Source organism: Electrona antarctica (assembly GCF_951216825.1).
Source record: "Electrona antarctica genome assembly, chromosome: 13".
NCBI lineage: Eukaryota > Metazoa > Chordata > Actinopteri > Myctophiformes > Myctophidae > Electrona > Electrona antarctica.
Window position 1 is genome coordinate 1141138 of NC_136794.1, and position 11568 is coordinate 1152705.

The window sequence follows — 11568 nt, forward strand, 5'->3', positions numbered from 1 at the left end:
TTGCCACCCACTCCCCTAGGAAAGATACCAGAACAATAGAATGCTTACATTTAGATGTTTCTTGCAAGAATATAAACAAAAAGCTCAGATTATATGATAGTGTATTAGCTTGTGTTAGGGGCTAAACAGTACCAAAAAAGGTGAATGTGTTTATGGCTGATGTGCTTAAATCTCTCTAAAAAAAACAACAACAACAATTCACCCTCTCACCATGAATGTGTAAATTAGCATATGTGTAAGTAAACAGGACAACACAGCAGTATCTGTAACTTTGTTTTCAAACAATGTAAACAATGTTAACACTGCAGTTAGAGAACAGCGGATGAGCTTTTTTGTCACCCGAATCCGCATGTGCATAATTATAATCCGCCCGTTATCCGACCGCAATTTATTAATTAATCCAATTTATTAATCCGCACCACCCGCAATCCGCTGCGCAGGGAAGCGCCCAGTGTATACAGTATAGCCAATCTACAAGCTCACAACGCGACGCTGCGACGCGTTGTGAGCTTGTAGATCGGCTATTTATACTACTTGTACAAACAATGTCACTCACCACTCTCTCGACAGTTCACCAATGTTACGTAGTGGTTGTATATATCCATTTCCATGGTAACACGCCGTCCACGTTTTCGCGACGTATTTTCATACAGCATATCCAGCGGTCATCGGCGGCAGGGTAAAGAACTTAATCACTCCCAGTCCCACGCCGAACGTATATTCCTCCCTTCTGTTTTACTTAGTTTTAAGTTTCTCTCAGACTCACTAGCTGCCTGTTAGCAACTTTAGCGTAGCTGCCTGTAGGAGACCACTGTGTTGTTGTTGTTGTTGTGCAACAGGACCCAACTTCATAGGCGGCTAATTTGTGCCAGATCATGGAAAATGATTAAATTAAAATACTACTACCAACGCACGCACGCCGAGATTGTGTGCGTTTTAAAAGCTATAATAAGCATATTTATATACTTTATTATGCCATTACTTTATTTCCCGCATTATTTCACCCGCGGTTTATCCTATATTAATTTATAATAATATGAATTGACCCTAATCCACCCTAAACTGCGGTTCACCCGCGGCAACCGCGGCTAAATCCGCCACCCGCTGGTCTCTAACTGCAGTACAAATGTTGTAGCTTTGTTTATAATGGTATGTATGGCATTATAGCATTGGAAGTTGGGACCAGGCCTATCACTACAAGTACTATCCAATAAATGTACTCCAATGATAAAAGTCTGCTTACCGTACAGATGGTGCACGTTGTCGGACAAAGCCCAAACTCTTGCTTGGTGTGGACACACCGCCACCGGGACCCTTGTATAAATGGTCATGACTGGGGGGAGGAAAAAAATCTCCATGGTTACATACACAGAACGTCTGAAATACACCTTCGGTATTCATACATTACATGTAGATGTTTCAAAAGCTACCACTTTGTAAACAAATAATTGCAGGAACGATAGTCTGGTTTTCAGCCTGATTAGCGATTCCCTGATTTAGTTTGTCACTCGTTACTCAGTGACAAAACAAATCACGGAATGCAGCAAATCAGCCTGGAACCCAGGCTAATGGAACAAGGTTAATTTAGAATGCAATGTAAACATGATTGTAGCTGTAGGATTTGGGTAGCCCTAGGCTAGCTCGCTAACGACCTGGACCAGGTCTAGGATTGGGGAGGGGGCGACGCTATTTACGATTCATTCCAGAACACTGCAAAGTATAAGGGTAGTCCAGACTCCAGAGTAAATACCAGACTACCAATGCCTTTTGCATATTCCAGTTATAAAATACATGGCTGTTTATGAGTTCTCAGACAATGGGAGCTTCTGTAACTTGAGCGCCAAAGCGACTAACTAAAGTGTTGACTGCCGTCTATATTTGATTGTAAACCAACGTATGCACTTGCACAAATAAGTAAAACAATGCCGCCAACAAGTTTATTTGAAAATAACTTACCAGTCCATAAGTGCAATAGCCATGTCAGCATCTGTGTAAAACTTTCTCTCTTCTTTCAACTTTCTCCACCGATCGTATGCAAAAGTTAGATAAATCCGTGATTTCTGTCTTTCACGGTGCAATTCCTTTTGTTTCCATGTACTGGCTTCGGTTCTTTTCTTTTTAGTGGGCAGAGGATTAGTTCCCGGTTGTCTTTTTTGATCTTGCTTTCCCATGTTTACAATTCCTACTGTGCCTGTCTGCCTGACTCCCTGTGTAGCCATGGGAAGTAGCTATCACGGTAGGCGGGTAGTTCCGGGACAAAAAGGTGCATTTCCGTTCCCTGTTTCCGGCAAGTGACGTAATTTTACCGGGAAATGATACCCCCATCACCTTTCACTAGAAAATATATTTAGAACAGGCTTTGCAGGGGTGAAATTCATGGAGTGGGTGGTGTGAACAATTTGCCAGTCAAAATATAGATCAGATTTAAGTTTTGTTTTAATGAAAATGTTACACAGTATTGCTTAGTATTCCTTATGTAAATAATCAAATACTGTCTGTTTTTTTTTATTGTACTTGTTTGAACTGTACATCAATACACATGTCAATGTACAATCAGAGTGCATTTATCTTTTTAAGATACGCTTGTGTTCAAAAGTGTAAACATGTAAACTAGTATCATACCAGTATTTCAACAAACTGTTGTTCAGTGCAAAAACGTATCAGCCAACTGTTCTGTAAACAACTGTATTACAGTATTAACTCTATTCTTAACCCATTCAGGACGGGAACCCTTTGTGTTTTAAGGATTGTTATACTTTAGCTATTGGAAAATAGCAGATCTACAAGCATCATAGCACAGCACTCTATGAGGTTCTAGATCTATTAAAAACAATGAAAACGTGTGCAAATCTTTGAATATATATTATTTCACAGTGAACGTTTGGCACAAAATATTTTCACATGGGTGTCCACAGCCAAATACAGATACATGAAAAATGTTGAGAACCACTGAAATAGAAAAATAGGTTTTTCTGTTGAGGACTTTTTTTTATAAAAAGAATCGGCCTCAGGTCTAAATACACTCAAATAAAGAAAGAAATAAATACAGACACTCAGACAACTCATTGAAATGTTAGCTACCTCCACAGCCTTTGACTGATTGTGATAAAGCCATTCAGGGAAAAGCGAGGGCTCTCTTCTGGGACAGCTGGGGCTAGATCCCTGCATCTGTCTGTATCTTGCCAAAGAGAGCAATCATTTAATTGTAATTTAATACTGGCTCCATGGGGTCAAAACAATGCATGTAGTAAACAATTAACTAATGAGCCTGTCCTGTAAACGAGTGGCCCCAAATCCACGTGGTCCATCAACAATGACCAGCCAGCCACAGTATATTTTAAAACAGTAACAGAACCTTTACCTTCTCACACTGTAATATAGCCTATAGTGATTACTGGATAGAGGCCTCCACTACATGCCTACAACACATTGAGTTATATAATATTACATTAGCTCATGTCCTTTTGGGTTATTTAATGAATGAATACACAGAAAGTATTCCTGCAAGGGAGGCATAGTGGTCTGAAAAAAAAAGTAATAAAAAGAATAAAAAGTAATTTGGCGGTCTTGGCCCTAACGCCCGAGAACAGAAAGAAAACCTTGCTGGAATAAAGCGTTCTCTCTAGCTTCCTGCTGTCGTATTGCTATGTCCTGCTCTCTCAGAGCAGCCTCTTCCATCCTGGCCTTTTCCATCACCGCCACACGTGCAGCAGCATCTTTTTCCATCGCCTCCATCGTCATCAAAAACTGCCGTTCCTTCAGCGCCAGCTCCTCTCTCTGAAACTCTCTCTCGTGTTCCAGCTTCTCTTGCTCCATCAATTTCATAGCCTCAATGAATTTGACATCTCGAGGTCTTTTCCCTAGATAAATTATAAAGACAAGTGTGATTGATTTCATTTCATGCAATTCAATGTTTGATGGTCATTGTACCACTATTATTAGCCCTTATTTTATTTCAAGGGACATGGGGAAAAATACATGAATTAACCAGTTGGGGCACAGTCACACCGCACTTGTATTCTACATTCAATGCATTTCAATGGGAATGGAGCGTGTGTGTTTTTTTTGTTTATCCGCAAATCCGCAAAAACACACACGCTCCATTCTCATTGAAATGCATTAGCAGAATCCGCCCTCATAGGCAGAATAAAAGTGCACTGTCCCTTAAAGGAGCATTCAGTGATTTGGGTGATTTGGAAAACCACCCAGTCCGCCCCGGTAACAAAATGTGCACATGCACGCTCTACAGTGGGGGGAAGTGCAACAGGCCAACAGCATGTGCACCAAGGCCCGCCCCCACTCGATCATGATTGGAGGAAGGCCCCTCTCATCCTGATTGGATGAAGGCTTTGCCACCCGCCACCAAAACTGAAACTAGGGTTTTTTGACCGCAGGGGCTCACTGGGGACAGGGAGGAACTCCTTATATGGTCAGCACACTCTATAGTAGGGAGGATTATCCAGAAAAAAAGAAAAAACAAGTGATATTTGAATTAAGTCAAATCACTGAATATACCTTTAAGCCTTATTTAATATTTTTGAGGGGCGCCAGCCCCTCATATACAGGTTTAATGTTTGTCTTTAGTTAAAAAAAAACAATGTTTTAATTATTTTTCATTTTTTCTTCCTTCCTTTTTTGATGTATAATTATTTTGTCCCAGGGCACACTTTTCATAGCCTAAAAATCTCAGGGCACACCTAGATATACGGTGTATAGGCCTATCTATATACATATACATACACATGTGTATGTATGTGTGTGTAAATATATATATATATATATACAGTGTTGGGAAAGTTCATTTATTTTAGACTTTAGTGAATAAAAAAAACCTTGGGGGATTAATAAAGTGACAACTTTTACAATATCTCCATTACCATTATCCAAATTAATTCCTTATTATAATACATTTTGGAGAAAAGAATAGCTCATATACAATGTGAAATGCCACCTAATTCTTAATCCTTTTCCTTGTCTTTATTATGGGCCAACTTGTGAAAGCTGCATGCTTTTATTGTGAAGGGTCTCAGTTCTCACAGCCTGCATATTTCCACGTGCTGAAAATAGCTGATCGACAAGCTCACAACACGTTGCGTCCGCAACGCGTTGTGAGCTTGTAAATCAGCCATTTTCAGCATGGAACACGTGTACGACGAAGAATAAATCAGGCATCACTGCGCTTCTGTGGAGGATTTTGTTCGCCGAACGAGGCGATCATGTATGGACACTTGGACAGCTATTTTTCGTGGCACATTATGTTTAATCACAACAACGTCACGTTTACTTTACCTCCTCAGTGTTTGGGTCGGGACATGTAGGACTGTATGTGTCTGCTGTCTACGTGCGCTCCAGTCTTACTGGAGGGGGCGAAATGTAGCGTCTTCTGGATGCATCTCTTTAGCATTAACATTTCAATGGCCGAGGGTCGTTAGAGTCTATTGTTCCGTAGTTGTTGTTATCGCACGTCTAATGGTTAGACGTGTGACAACAACAACGATTGCTTTCGGGGGAGGGTTAGTGTTATTTTCGGTCAAATCAGGCGGCACACCTGGACACATCAAACGGCACAGTAAAGTGCCGCGGCACACAGGTTGGGAAACACTGCGCTATACGCTCGTGAGACGAAAGCTCATCGAAGTGTTTCTTCACCTTCCTCTGCCTAAACAAAGGTTTTGCTGGCACCCCATTTTTCAGCAAGCCTCTCAGCTGTCAGCTTGGCATCATCAAAACTCGCTCGAAATGCGGTCAAATCTTTGATGTTGCTGTCTAGCAGCTTAACTGCTGTGGCCAGGTCTGCGTCTTGGGATTGCAGAAGTTTTGAGACAACATTTGTTCGCTCCAAAATCTTGCTTTGGAGAACAGTGCAGATGAAGTTGAATTTCTCAATTAAACCTTTCAGTGAAGTAGCCTCGTCTCGCTCGTCTCTCGTTTTGCTTGTCAGTGACAGTTTAGTCAAAGCTTTGATAATATCACTGTAGCGATATCTCAGCGAGGTCACTGCATCATGACGTGATGACCATCTAGTGGGGCATATTCTTTTCAGTGTGATGTTATTGTTAAGATCATTATCCGTTTGTGTTGTATTTGAGAGCATTGCCCATCTCTTTATACTGTGCCCAAAGAACACATACACACGCTCAACAATCTCATAAAACTTTGATATCTCTTGAATCTTAACTGAATCATTAAGGGCCAGATTTAAGTTGTGAGAAGCACAGTGTACATACACGGCTGTTGGCTCCTTTGCAGCTATCCTTGCTTGGACCCCAGAGTAGATGCCGCTCATGTGGCACAGTCTACAGACCTCCTGACCAGCAAGGCTTTTATGACATTCTTGAGGGATGCTTAGCTGAGGAGGAGGGTGCAGAGAAAATCCTGATGGGTGTTCTGAATACAGACGTACAGCGTAAAGAGGCGCCTGTTTTCAAATCATTTAGTAGGTTTTGTGATCTGCATAGTGTTAGCCAGCTTATTACCCAACCCACTAGAGTGTGTGTTTCTACTCAAACTGTCATTGATCTCATTCTGACCTCGGACAAATCCAGAATCTCCAAGAAAGGTGTAATTGTATGTGGGCTTAGTGATCATTTCATGATATCCTGTACCCGCAAAAAACAAAAACTAAAGTCTGGCTGCCACAAAGCAGTCATATCAAGGGACCTAAAAACCTACTCTAGTGAGGTCTTTAACAAAGAATTGGAGAGTCTGGATTGGTCCGATGAGCTTAAAAGCACACTTGTCGAAGAAGCTTGGCTTGGCTTCATAACCAAATTTACATCAGTACTGAACAACATGGCTCCTTTGAGAACCATCAGGGTCAAAACCCGCTCGGAGCCATGGATGAATTCGGACATACTGACTGCAATGAAAGCTAGAGACAAAAAATGCTCTGAATTTCTAAAATGCAAGTCAAAGCTTACCAAGCGCTTCGACAGTGATCTCCAAGCTCAGCTGGACAACCTAAAAACCCAACAAAACAAGCTAAGAAATATTGTCACTGCCATGACCAAATCCGCCAAAATAAACTTTATTAATAAAGCTGAGGAAAACAAAAACAATCCTCGAGAGCTCTGGAAGCTACTCAACAACCAACTAGGCTGCGGTCAGAAACTGAAAACCAGGTTTTCAAACAAACATCAAAGCGAACTACACTCTCATCACTGACTGCTTGATGTGGCCAACTACTTGAACATCTTCTTTACAAACATAGCAACAACGCTGGTTAACAATCTGCCCTCCCACTCTGGGCTCTTTGGTGTAGAGCACATTAAAACCTTCTACAGAAACCTAGGTGTTTGTAAAGACGATTTTAAACTAGTTATGGTAACAACTGATGAGGTACTTAATAAACTGAGTGCCCTCCAACCCCACAAGGCCACTGGCCATGACAATATTCCCTCCAAATTTCTCAGAGACTCAGCCATCTCTATAGCTCCAATCATCACCCACATAGTAAACCTCTCCATCAAACAGGGACAGGTCCCCCAAGATTTCAAACTGGCCAAAGTAACCCCCCTGCACAAGAAAGGGAGTAAATTAGACCCCGGCAACTACCGCCCTGTTTCTATTCTAAGCTCCATCTCGAAAGTGATGGAAAAATCTATGAACAGGTTGAAAAGTATCTTGCCACTAATAAATTAATGTACGAGTTCCAATCTGGCTTCAGAACATCCCACTCCACTGACACATGCCTTCTCTATTTGAGCGACCACATCAAACAAGAGGTGGATGCTGGCAAATACTGCGGCATGGTCATGCTGGACCTCCAAAAGGCTTTTGACACCGTGAACCACTCCATACTGGTTAACAAGCTAAAAGCAATTGGTTTCGATAGCACATCAGTGAGCTGGATGCAATCCTACCTGGAGGGGAGAGAACAGATGGTGGAAGTGAACGGAACACTGTCCCCCACCCCCTCCCAGTGAGCTGTGGCGTTCCACAAGGAACCTAGGGCCTCTACTGTTCCTAATATATGTAAACGACATGAGCTTGTGACTGCAACTTGTTCCTGATCGCAGATGACTCGGCACTGCTGGTCTCGGACAGGAACAAACTGCAGGTTGAAAAGGCCCTCAGCTCTGAACTCGGTAGAATCTGCACCTGGCTCGCTGATAACAAACTATCTTTACACCTGGGAAAAACTGAATCCATTCTCTTTGGATCTAATAGTAATCTCAGCAAGACAAATGGCTTCTTGGTTAGAGTGGGTGACAATGTTATCACACGTAAAGATGAAATTACCTACCTAGGTTCCACCCTGGAGGCTAATCTTTCCGGTGATAAAATGGCCACCAACGTAATAAAAAAAGTCAACCAAAGAACAAGATTCCTTTACAGGATCTCCTCACTGGTCAACAAAAACACCCTGAAGACCTTAACACGAGCCCTCGTACAAGGCTTCTTTGACTATGCATGCACCTCCTGGTACCACAGCACCTCAAAGGCCCTTAAAACTAGGTTCCAGACTTCCCAAAACAAACTGGTCAGGCTCCTACTTGGCCTCACCCCCCGTACCCACCTCACCCCTGCCCACTTTGACAGACTGGAATGGCGTAGGGCCGACGACAGAGTACAGCATCTTGCAATGGGTCTGGTCCACAAGATTTGATACTCCACCAAGATACCCATGTACCTGTCTAGATACAGTACTTCCTTAATGTTAACGAAGTCCACACCCACAACACCAGAGGGAGTGCAACGAACCATGTACAACCCAGATTCGGCACAAACAACGGACTAAATTATTTTTAATGTGGAACGCCCTACCAACAGTCATTAAGACATGCAAATCCCTTGACTCCTTCAAAACCGCTCTCAAAGGGCACCTACGGACGGCTGCAATTCGAAACTGGCCCCCGTAAAAATCTGAATCCCCCACCCCCCCCCTTTTTTCCCCTCACTGTATATCTCTCTTTTCCCTTTTTACCTCTATGATGAATTCCTGTTCTGTTCTTTGACTATATAGAAGTGTCTATTTGTACGTCTCTAAATGTTTTGATGAATTGAACATGGTGGACCCTCTTGTAAGTGTAATGCTTAATTGGGTCGTCCACTCACAGTTAACAGTCTTAGTATTGAGTTTGTGCTTGAAATGTACTGTAATTCTGCAAACTGTTAATAAATATTTCAATCAATCAATCAAAAAAAGCCGCACCGTCGTACCCCTGCCCTCTGCACTTTGACAGCTGTAATCCGTTGCTTTCAATAGACGCGGTGATGTCATTGGCTAGCCCTTCTGCATGTGAATCGGTGACTTCACGAAATCCGAGGAATGACTCGTTGATCAGTGCATATTAGTTGATTCATGTAGCTGAATTTTGTGGGATAGATTCTGCCAATTATTTGTTCGCCATGTCTTTTTCCCAGTTAGTAATGAGCGATCTGCAAAGAGCCAACATGTCTCACAGTAGGCTACATCTAGCTTGGGTGAATAACATAACGACGTCCGTGGTAACTCCAAACCAGACTTTGTTTTGCGGGTGTAATAATTTGTTGAAAAACACCTATGCTTGGGATCCCGTGGGAAGGGGCCAGTAGGCTTACATGGCCCCGAGGACACGATATAACGTTTGACATTTGAGCCAACATTATCAGGGAAATATCCGAAGTCAGTGGAGTATTTATTTGTAACTCGCTCCGGCGGCATGTCTTTGTCCAAGTTGCCCTGCCCCTCCTCATCTCCAGCAGCATGCTCTTTCTCTTCCTCCATCGCAGCTTGTTCCTCATCCATCCCCTCCGCCGGCTCAGTCTCCATGACCATGTCCATGATGATGTTCTCATTAAGAACTCCAAGTTATCCACTTTCTGTGGCCGCGTTCGGCTCTCCTGCCTCCCCAGCTTCTACCAACTGCACCTGGCCTGAGCTACAAGCCCCAACCGGTGGTGGTGGTGCCTCTTCTTCTTGTCCCCCCGCAGCCGCATCAACCTTATTATCGTCTTTCTTTTGAAAGAAACCAATTATTTTTGGAAGTTGCGCTATTTTTTTGTCTCTCTTTTTTTAGATTTCGCTTCTCACTACCACATTTCTGTTTCTTTATCTTTCTCTTCTTTTAGTTTTCGCTTCTCACTATCGCTTTTCTGTTTCTTGCTCTCCATTGTTTGTTTGTGTCTGTCGCCATTTACACCTATAACCTGTGACCTGTCTCTTCCGTCTTCCGGACCGGTACCAGGCGGGGCCGGGCCGCCGGGGGCATGCCCCCTCCCGTGATCATACATGGTCAGATTATAAAATATTAAGTTGCGACACTGGCTAGCTGCGACAGAGCAGATCTGAGGCAGGAACGTAAGGACGCACAGCTAGCCAGCCCCGGTGCTGGAGGCGGTACAATGGGATGTCAATAAGGAAGTCAAGGAATGAAGGAAGAGAGAATTTCAGAGCAGCCAAAACGGTCAAACAAAGATTAAAAATACTTAACGGCTTCTGCGCCAAATGAAAATTCTCTGACATTTCCGTTGTCTCCTATAGCCAATATATGCTTCTTTTGAAACATCTCACCACCACCAAAAGGCCGCAGCACGGCTTTTCCCGACGGTATGTACGTCTGTATACCATTTTGCGTGGAATAGATGCAAAGGGACCCTATGTGAAGTCATCCAAATGTCAGAAAACTTTACGGAGGGTTCCGAGAGGGGCTAACAGCCAGGTACACAGAGGCACAGGGACACAGCCAGAGACACAGGGACACAGCCAGGTACACAGGGACACAGGTACATAGGGGCACAGGGACACAGCCAGAGACACAGGGACACAGCCAGGGACACAGAGACACAGGTACACACACACACAGCAAAAGTGGACGTATAGTACAAACAGATGCAGTCCATTCACAGCTGCACTCCAAAATGCCCCCGTCCATCCGTCCGTCCGTCCGTCCCACATAATCACAATTCACGTTAACGTTCGACATGATATGCTAGTAGTTTGTACATATCTGGTTCAGGTTGGTCGATGGCGGTGTCGTTCGCTATTGCTTGCAACAGCATTGTTGCGGATTCCATCACGTTGCTGGAACCCGCATACACCGGCCGAGGTCCTAAAATGGCATCCAACGAATCGAGCCATTTTGAGGTTTTGCGTTTGGCACCACTTTTATTATTGTTGTCTCTTATCTTCTTGTAGTCTTGTTTCAGTTTTTTAATTTTTTCACGGCACTGCTTACTTCCGAACAGACCCTTCCAACTCCTTCTGAATATATATAGCTCCCTTCCCTCAATGAACAAGTTTTTATTTTATTGTCAAGCACGTCTAAATATACAACAGGCAAATAGACAGTCGGTAACAGGTGGTTCAACATATCCTTTCATGGTTGGAGTTAAAACAAGCAGGAAACAAACATACTTATTCTAATCTGTTCTATTGCGAGAACAACACTCTATTAGTAACACCTTTGTTGACAGTGGTCTGGTGGGCATGAGAACTACAGCTGGCAGGAGTGACAGCTGTCGTTGTTTGGGAGAGGAAGTTAAGTCTCAGTCTCCTTTCTGTTCTAAATAGGGATAGGTATACGAATACACATTTAATAGTAACACCTTAACTGCCTGACAGGAAACACACATGCTTGGTATACT